We start from the raw sequence: 10,836 nt of genomic DNA on the forward strand, positions 1-10,836 counted from the left end.
ACATCCTAGAATTGCACAAACTAGGCACCGCGCACAACCTCGGCATTGCGCACTACATTGGCTTTGCCCATGTACACATCGATCTATTTTCACTTAAAAAAACATCCCAGAATTGCACAAACTACGCACCGCGCACAACCTCGGCATTGCGCACTACATTGGCTTTGCCCATGTACACATCGATTTATTTTCACTTAAAAACATCCTAGAATTGGGCAAACTAGGCACCGCGCACAACATCGGCATTGCGCACTACATTTGCTCTGCCCATGTACACATCGATCTATTTTCACTTAAAAAACATCCTAGAACTGCACAAACTAGGCACTGCGCACAACCTCGGCATTGCGCACTACATTGGCTCTGCCCATGTACACATCGATATATTTCCACTTAAAAAAACATCCTAGAATTGCACAAACTAGGTACCGCGCACAACCTCGGCATTGCGCACTGCATTGGCTTTGCCTATGTATATAGCGATCTCTTTTTACTTAAAAATCAGAAATTGAATAGACTCTGCATTGCTCATATACTAAGAAATCTGCTTTCACTTAAAACAAATCGGAGAATTGCAGAAATTCGCGCATAAGCAACTCCATTGATTCGCGCTGGGGAAAAAAAAAAAAAAAAAGTTTCTAGAAAAATTGAGCTTACTACAGGCGAATCAAGATCCTTACCTAATTGATTTCTCAGCCGTTCATATCTTGCAAATACTACCATTCGATGACTTTTTCTGACTAACTAACCAGCATGGTATCTTACATTTTACACAGAAAACGTTATCCTTCAATAATCGATAATCCATCAAAAATCCTCTAAAACGTTCATACCCTATTGTTAATTCATACATAAATTATCTGTTTCCAAAATTTTACGCTTGTTTGAAAACTCCCACCTTAAATTTTCCTTTATAATCTTCCGATATTTAATTACAGCATCACTATCAGCAGTTTTAGAGCAAGCAATAACTAAACGCAAAAATATCACCTCAAGTAACCAAAAATATATATACAAAATAGTATTCACGGTATCTGAGCGTTAAACAATCGCCAATAACAGTGTTACGAATTGCGTATTTAGATATTAATTTTAGTAGAATTCTAATTTAAAATGTTGTATTTCCTCCTGCAACGCAGCGTGAGACAAATTTTAAGAGAAATCTATACCGGAAAAGAATACAAGGCACGTGCATTAAACTTTGAGTAAACGGATATGTCCGTAATTTGTATTGAAATTGAATAAATGTAACTGACTACTAAATTAGCTGTAACCGTAATTCCATCCTCTTGTTTACATTGCGTTTGGCGAATAGTATGGGTTACCAGATCATATCATTTATCGCCGCTCTTGGTGATATTTTTTTTGTTTAAAATTCCAGGTGGGCTATACTAAAGCTGTGCCTTCTCAATTTTAGGATGTGGATGAAAACTGAGCAATAAAATATAAATACCAGCAGCAGATTTGTGTAAAATAATATTTGAAGTATCTGAAATATTTAACTTATTCGGTAACATAGAAGAAAAGTCCTCAAATGATGCTATTTTGTCCTTTCTCAAAAATTCATTAAAAATATGCTTCTCCACCTTAGTTCTTTTGTCCCCCCTGCTCATCCTTTGAGGGGTTGGACTTTCAGATAAGTATTTTGGACAACCAGAAAAACTGCATGGGTAAGCATCGTTATTTAATTTAGGATGCCCTCTGCAGATCTGAATAAAAGTACCTTCGTTTGTTGGTAAATAATCATAGCGAATAATATCATCTTTTCGAAAATGTTTTTCACACACAACGCTGCGATCACTTGGAATAAAAATTTTCCTTGGAATTTTTTTGATCCATAAATCCCGTTTTACCGTATCTTTTTGAAATTTGAATACTTATTCCTTGGTGAAATCGTAATTGGATTTGCATGCTGGAACGCAACATCGTGCAGGTATGATGAAGACAGCTCTACATAGACGTCGATCGTTATTCTTGTTAACAAATAAGTTAACTAGTAATCTCAATTTAAAAACGAAAATATCCTTAACAACATTACTTAAATTTAGCAATAAAAAAGACACGAATAATAAAAAAATACAGCACGCAATCAACGTAATAAGAAGTCTTCGCTTGCAGTGTCCACACAATGCAGTGCGAAGGGTGAAAGTTCAGACGCCTTGCGTGACGTCAAATCACGTGATTCTGCAGCTGACCAGGCCATCTAATCTCGAAGGCCACGACAGAACCCGGTAAATGTAAACATTGCCAACTGGCGATAATAGCTCAAACCTGGTAACACATCGGATTTATCCTATTCGCTTGTTCGAAGTTTGCAACCATTCCTCTTGCGTTTATTTTGTTGAATTATAACTGTCGTTTTTCGCATTTGCAGATTTATATTCTTCTTCTCTTATTTATTATTATTTTTTCTGAATTTTGTACCAACGAATAGATAGAAATATTTTCGTAGATAGATGCCGGTTCTCGGTTCGAGATGAACACATGGCTGTTCACGTTCTGTTCTTAATTATTAACAGCTCTAAGAACCATGAGGTTTCCAACGTCTAAAATAATTTGTTTTCATAGACCGCACAAATGTGCATGTGCATTTTAAATAATTAAGTAATGCTTTTATTTTTATTATTGGTTATTGTCATCTAAAATTATGAGAATAAATTAATTTTTATGGTGTAAAATTTTAACAAGATAATATGTTGTTAATGCTTTTCTAACAATAATATTTCAGAGGATGGCAGGTGTGACATAAATAGATGATTAAATTGAAATAAAAAATAATTTTGATTATCTAAGACGACACAATAGTTTGATGCATCACCATGGTCATCAAAATTAGCAAACCACTGCTGGTGTAAGAAATATATTGTTTTCTGTGTTAACTGGAATTTAAGAGAAATTTTTTTCGTATATCACGTTTAACCGGCAAATTTCAGTATATTAATACTAATTTATATTTTTTAAATGAATTTTTATTTCCGTTATAAATGCTTATATATTGTCTTATCCTTAATAATATATTCTTTACTGTGCTAACTTGAATTTAATACAAATTTATTTTCGTATATCACATTTAACCGGTTAGTTTTACATCTACATGCTTATTATCTGTGAGTTTTTACTATCATGTGCTTAATATATTGTTTTATCTGCTAACTTGAATTTACATGCATTAAAAATCACATTTACGGCTCGACTGCGACCTTGGCAAGTAAAAATGCAACGGCGCCAAGGTGTTCTCGGCGAATGAAAACCCCCAAATAATATTATTGTTAGGTCTCGGCATATGTTTGGCTTTTCTTTAACGAAGGACAAACGCATAGAAGTACCAGAAAAGTACCAAAATTTTAAACAATTAAAAGAGTAAAAAATTTTATCCAGCAGGTTCATCAAAATGCAAGAGCTGATGATACTTAAGTGAACTTTTATATTTGAATGATTTTAAACAAATGGAACACACATGAGGCCGCACACCAGTATGCGTGAGTATTTGCCGTCTCAAATTAGTAGTATACCTAGTTGAATAATTAGAACTGATACATTTGTGCAACTTTGAAGTCTTTTGTGAAAACTGATAAGTGCTTTCTTTAGCTGAATGTATTTTGATCCACTCTTGAACAAACTAAGAGATTTTAATGCCTGCAAAATAAAAATCAGAGTTTAGACAGAATTTACATGAAATTCCACAACATGTATTGAATGGTATAAATCAGGATATCAATGAATTTAATCACATAATTGGTTTGATAAATGGATCTTTTTTTTTTTTTTTAAAAAAAAAGATCCATTTATCAAACCAATTATGTGATTTTTTAAAAAAAAAAAAGGTTGATGAAATTAATCCTAGTACACGGTACACATGCGATTTGGCAACATTATGATGAGCAGTAAACACCAAGAAGGACTGCCTTAATAATCGGATCATTTTGGTGTTAGCGACGATTTTCAAAATCACGTCAAGTCTCTACTAATAGTACACAAGGGATTTGACGACATTATAATGAGCAGTAAACGTGTCACTTAGGTGTTCGCAAGAATTTTCAAAATCGCACCAAGGCCGTACCATACACTAAGATTTTACTAGGGTTTTCATCCACAGAGAACCCGTTGGCGACGTTGCATTTTTACTCGCCAAGCTCGCGGTTCATCGACGATAATCCGTGCCGTAAACGTGATTTTTAGTGCATGTAAATTTAAGTTAGCAGATAAAACAATATATTAAGCATATTGTAGTAAAAATTCACAGATAATAAGCATGTAGATGTAAAACTAACCGGTTGAACGTGATATACGAAAATTGTATTAAATTCAAGTTAGCACAGAAAAGAATATATTAAGCATAAGAGCATTTATAACGGAAATAAAAATTCATTTAAAAATATAAATTAGTATTAATATACTGAAATTAACCAGTTAAACGTGACATACAAAAAAAATTTGTCTTAAATTCCAGTTAACACAGAAAACAATATATTCCTTACTCCAGCAGTGGTTTGCTAATTTTGATGACCATGGTGATGCATCAAACTATTCTGTCATCCTAGATAATCAATAATATTTTTTTATTTCAATTTAATCATCTATTTATGTCACACCTGCCATCCTCTGAAAGGTTATTGTTAGAAAAGCATTAACAATATATTATCTTGTTTAAATTTTACGCCATAAAAATTGATTTATTCTCAGAATTTTAGATGACAATAACCAATAATAAAAATAAAAGCATTACTTAATTATTTAAAATGCATATTTTTGCGGTCTACGAAAACAAATTACTTTAGACTTTGGAAACCTCATGGTCCTTAGAGCTGTTCATAATTAAGAACACAACGTGAACAGCCGTGTTACAAATTAGCATTCACCCCTCCTTTCATCCCGAACCGAGAACCGGCATCTATCTATAAAAATATTTCTATTTATTCATTGTTAAAAAATTCAGAAAAAATAATAATAAATAAGAGAAGAATAATATAAATCTGCAAATGCGAACAAAGACAGTGATAATTCAACAAAATAAACGCAAAAGGAGTGGTTGCATACTTCGAACAAGGGAATAGGTTATATCCGATAGGTTACCAGGTTTGAACTATTATCGCCAAAGTTGGCGATGTTTACATTTACCGGGTTCTCTGCGGAAGTGGTTCCTTCTACTATATGCTTTTTAAATAGATTTGATTACTGAATAAAAAAAAAAAAAAAGAGAAGGGGGAAAGTGCAGAATCACCCACTACTTGGTTCATTTTTAAGAATTGCACAAACTCTGTATCCATGTACACATCGACCTATTTTCACTTAAAAAAACATCACAGAATTGCACAAATTCGGCATTGCACTTTCCTTGACTTTGTCCATGTATGCATCGATGTATTTTCACTTAAAAGTCCAAGGAAATTGACAAACATCCAATTCCTCTTACTCTTGTAAAAAGCGCCAAATAAGTGGGCGATTCTGCACTTCACCCAAAAGAAGTTTTTAAAGAAATAAAATATTAAATGAGCCGTTATTAAAATGCAAGGAAGTATGTCACTTCTATGTCCGTTTAGTCTCATGCGTCACGTAAATCTGATGAATCTAATTCAAAACACATGGTACATGATGTAAATAAATATGTTGTAAAAACACCATCTTTTCCAAAATCTATAATAACAAGCTGATAAATTTCTTTCGCTAAAAATGCATATAATCCTCATTATAGAGTTGTTGCATGCTGGATATCAAGCTGTGACTTTAATGGTGAATTATTAAATGATATACAGTAATGTTTTCCGTAATTAAACAGATGAATGATGCCAGGTAAGCGATCAATCAATAATCTGTGAATATATTTGTACAATAAATAGAACGGTCTATTTAGTGGAAATCAGATACACTGCATTTACAGCACAAGCAAGTGAAAATTAAAGTTCCAGTTCGCGTTCATTTCTTGAGAACAAATTTCATCTCAGTGTTACACCAAAGAATATCTAACAATTTTTTTTTTTTTTTTTTTGGTTAAACACTAAACAGAAACTCCTGCCTCAAGTAGCGTAAACGACCCTGGCAGCGGCTTTTATCCACGTGCATTTTCATACGTGTGGGTATTTCGTGCATGGGCAATTATCACAGATTTTTTTCTGGTGAGTGAGCTTTTGTCTGGTTACTAATTCCGTAAAATGAACTTTGTTTTATCGTTATTTTGTTTAATAATTTTATTCGCTTTTAGGGGCGAATTCAACTGCAACGCTCTGATAAATTGCAAATGTTAGCTCGCAAGAGGCGTTCCTGCTATCGTCTGCTAAAGTCGAATTCAAGTGCAACGCTTTACCGCTCTGGTAATTGATGACGTCAAAATTGCAATGGGGAGCTGGTTTGCTCTCGTGCCAGGAGAGCTTGTCCGATAAACTACATCAATATCCAATGAGACTGCGTGTCGATGTAAACAAAAAACATCAGTTCTCATGATTTCTCTGAGCTTATGGTCAAGTGTTTACTGCGTTGTAGTGTGGTGTAACGAAGTGTTCCAGCCCTGAAAACGAAAGAAATATACAGACATGTATATTTCTTTTAATGTGTACAACTTTATTTACTTTATCCTATAGAAAATTCCCTCCAAAGTAAGAGCAATAGGTGCGTGTAAAATATATTTTACTTTTCAGACAAAAATCCTTGCTTTTTCAAATATAAACCACATTTTTTCCCATTTTCAAATTACAGCATTTGGTTTTAATTCTTCTAATAGTAAGTTTAATTTAAAATTCAAATTTGTGTTTTTAAAATTCAAATTTGTGTTATATTTTTATTGTTCAATGCAGATGCATGATTCTTCAGTGACAGTAGGCATGTTTACCATGTGAAAATTAACTAGTTCTTGAATTATATAGTAATTAATAAGCCCATCTATGTACAAGCAGATAAGCCTGCTGAACACCGGTATCCCAGTCTCTCTTTAAATCCAGGTGTAAAAGCTAGCTGCGTGAGTGTTTTCTTCATTTTTTTCAGTGTATAACATGAATACTAAGTTTTCCTTAGTCTTCCATGCAGGCATTCCTTCCCTTAGACATTTATTATGTGATGAAACAGTTAAGAGAAATTTTTAGATTTATATTATACATCGTTGGGAAAATATAAAAATGAAATTAAAAGTATTTCAATGTAATACAATAAATAAAAAATTATATGAAACCCTGAATTGTAGTAAGTGCTAATTCTAATGTGATATTAATGTAATATATACATCCAGAGTAAAGGTTCATTTATAAATTATGCTTTGTGTTCTGCTCATTATATTGTGCATTTACAGTACACTTTCTGCTTCTTAAGTGAAAGTTTGGACCCATTCTCGTTTGATATCAGTTATGTTCAGATTTATTTATTTCATAAAATTTCAAAAAACAATTTTTGGCTACTAAAAGCTACAAGTGCAGAAAAAGCTTAATTTCTTTACTGTAACTGTGTCATGCTTCTTTGCTGATAATGAAAGTCGTCTTTTAATAAGATTTCTTTCATTGCATATATTAATTATATCTTTTACCATACTAGTTGCCATCTTTCATTGTGCATTCTTGAATATTTTTTGGTACTTACGTATTAACACAAACACTTGGATCAGTTTGGTGGTCTTTATAAATGAAAAGAGAAAAATACTTATCAGGAGAAGTACGTTGTTTTTGCAGCTTGCTTTTAGCATAACCAAACTATCAATATTTATCTAAAATGGCAAAATGTTATCAACATATCAAAGGAAAAACATTTAACAAATTTTAAAATACTAATTTGAATTATTAAATAAAAATTATATAATAGTTTAAACAAAATACATTTTCCACAAATTTTTTGTCTAATTTTTTAGCACTTGTGCCAAGTGATCTGTTTTCACTTGAAAAAAAAAATCAGAGAATTACATAAACTTGATACTGCATGCCTTGTCTATGTACCAAATTCATCTCAAGTTGTTTCCATTAGAAATTTTTGTACTAAAATATTCTATTCCTGCAGAACTTTTAACACAGCTTCATCTTTTGATGGTAAGCTCCACAAGCAGTATTTTAAATCTGAAATTAATCTAAAACAACTATTCGTATCTAAAATCCATTGGAACTTGAAATACAACATAAGGAACACATATGAAAATAGTGACATTGCTTGAATGAAAAATTGTCATGAGCATGTTACCTGAAAAATTTTGATACATAATCGTTGCCAGAGTTTGGCACATTTTTGAAAATTTGGTAACTTTTATTAAGGTGGTTTCAATAATATGCAAATATCTTTTATTCTTATGATTGCTTCATTGTATACTTTTTCCCTTTCCCTAGAGTGCAGCACAATACCACAAGTTTTCCAGCCAAATGCGGTATATATTTCAAGTTTCTATACATTTATATAAATTTTAAGAGAGTAAAATATTGACAAAAACTGCATTAAGTTTTCAACTCTTGTTTTGTTTTTCATTAAAAATTTGCTACCATTATGTATAATTCATTTTTTAATGTAAATGTTTTTAAGTATTTGTAGGATAAAGGCAAATTACACTTATTCATTCTTTCTTTGATATAATACATGTAGCTCTTTACCTGAAATCAATGTTTGTCAAATTATTGTGCATAAATTAGAAGTATGCATGTTTCTCTTAAGTCAGTTATGTTTCAGGAACTATCTTTAATGAATTGTATAGAAAATTGTGGACGAGGTGTTAGGTGTACAGGAACGTGGTATATTATAAACATGTATAGTATCTCATAGTATATAAACTCATAACTTTTATTATGCAGTATGCTTTGTATATTATTTCTGAAAGCATGTATATTTCAATCAAGATTGTTGAGTAAACTTTTCTTACTTTATGCTATCTCTGAAAGCATGTATATTTCAGTCAAGATTGTTGAGTAAATTGTGCTTATTTTATGCTTTTTTCTTTTTTACATTAGAAAATTCCACACCTTTATCACGAGGAAATCTGCAATGGCATTTAGGAATGACAAGTTTGTATCTATTACATAAAATCTAATGTTTTCTGGATTCTTCTTTTCCTTTTCCTCCCAACAGAAAAACTTTAATGGTATAAATCAGCAGTTTTCAACCTTTTGACTATACCATCTAAGCAAAAACTGAAAAACATTAATACTACCACTAATTTTACAATGATTATTTTTCAATTGCTCAATAGAAATATTAAAAACATATATATATTGCCATTTGCACACTCTTTGTATTAAATATGTACACATAAAAAACTATTAGATTAAAAACTGATGATTACTTAATTATCAAAATTAAATTAAATTAATTATTAACTTGATTATCAAAATTTCAGTTATAATACTTTAATATTTAATTTCTTTATGTCTGCTCTTATTTCATTTAATGGGAAATTAGGATCCACTTTTTATTTTGGTGAGTATTTATATTTCAAATTTAACATGGAAAAAATCATTTTTCACACAAACAGGTTGTGCGAAAAGACAATACAAATTTGATAGCTTTATTTGAAATGCCTTTAAATTCTTTTTTTTGGTTCAGCCAAAAGTTAACAAGTGTGTCATTTTCCAAACCTTCGAGTCAATTTTGATCAAAGGAAATTTCTATTAACTATTCTTTTCTTTATGTGATTTTTGAATTTAATAGTTCAAAATACTTTTTTTCTTTGCGTACCATTGGCTGAGAACCGCTGGTATAAATTAATTATAACAGATGTAAATTAATATTTCTCATACAAAAGAGTTATTTCAATTCGTACAGCTCCATAATAATGGCAGATAAAATTGGCATTTTAATTTCGAAGTTCTAAAAATACAGAGGTGACAACTATTAAAGTATGGCTAATGTCTGGTTTACAATAACAATGTTGAGTCGCCTACTACAAAATTAAGTGAATCAAACTGTATTTATTTTCCCCCTTCTCTTTTTTTGGCTGAAAAACAATTTATTATACACTCATGATTTTACTTAAATGTATTTCTTTTAATGGCAAACCCACTGAGGTAAGTATGCAGTATGTTATTATAGTTAATGCGTAATGATGATATAAATTTAAATTCAGCAAACAATCTTTCCCTTACTTTAATGTTCTAAAATCTAGAATTAAAGGAAAAATGTATGTTCTTTAAATAATACAAGAGGATATGGAGGCATAAATCATAGGCTGTTTATTCTTTAGATATTATGCTAATCAGGAATTGGAGCAAAACCCTGCTTAATCGAAGAATACGCTCACAGGAATGGTGGAGGAAAATTGAACTGTCCAATATTTGTTTTGCCCACCCCCAAGAAGACATAAACAGTATAGAGTGAAATAATTGTTTTTAGGAAATACATTTAAATATCTTTGACAGAATATGTCAGTTTTAATTTGTACTATAATAAATAAGCATGAAGTTCTTATGATATTAAATGTGTATTGTCACATGGAAATTTTCTATCTTGTCCCACGGAAGGGGACGAAAGGGAAACATTTGACGTTTTGGAAGAAACTGAATTTCAGTGCAGTAAATCTTATAAGTTTAAGATAAATTAAGTGCAATGCTAATTTATAGTGACTTACTATTGTAAATCATGACTGGCATACCAACACTAAAATATATATATATCTAGCCTATTAAGTTATTTCTGGTAGTCAAGAGTTTTTAAACATAAATGATGGAAACAAGAAATTCAGAGGAAAGAACAATAATGATTAAGATTGTCAGTATGCATTCGAAACCAGGACAAATAAAATTATTTAGGATTATTATTATCAATTAAAATCATTTAGAGTTGTGAATTTAGTTACAGGTTTAAATATAAACCATGGCTTGTGGGTCTCCAAGAATATATTATGAAAGTAATTTTTTTCATAATATATTCTTTATTATCCATGAAGGG

This window comes from Stegodyphus dumicola, chromosome 2 (genome assembly GCF_044657685.1).
Source record: "Stegodyphus dumicola isolate Sdum_Otavi_A_Nest chromosome 2, ASM4465768v1".
In the NCBI taxonomy this organism is placed as follows: domain Eukaryota; kingdom Metazoa; phylum Arthropoda; class Arachnida; order Araneae; family Eresidae; genus Stegodyphus; species Stegodyphus dumicola.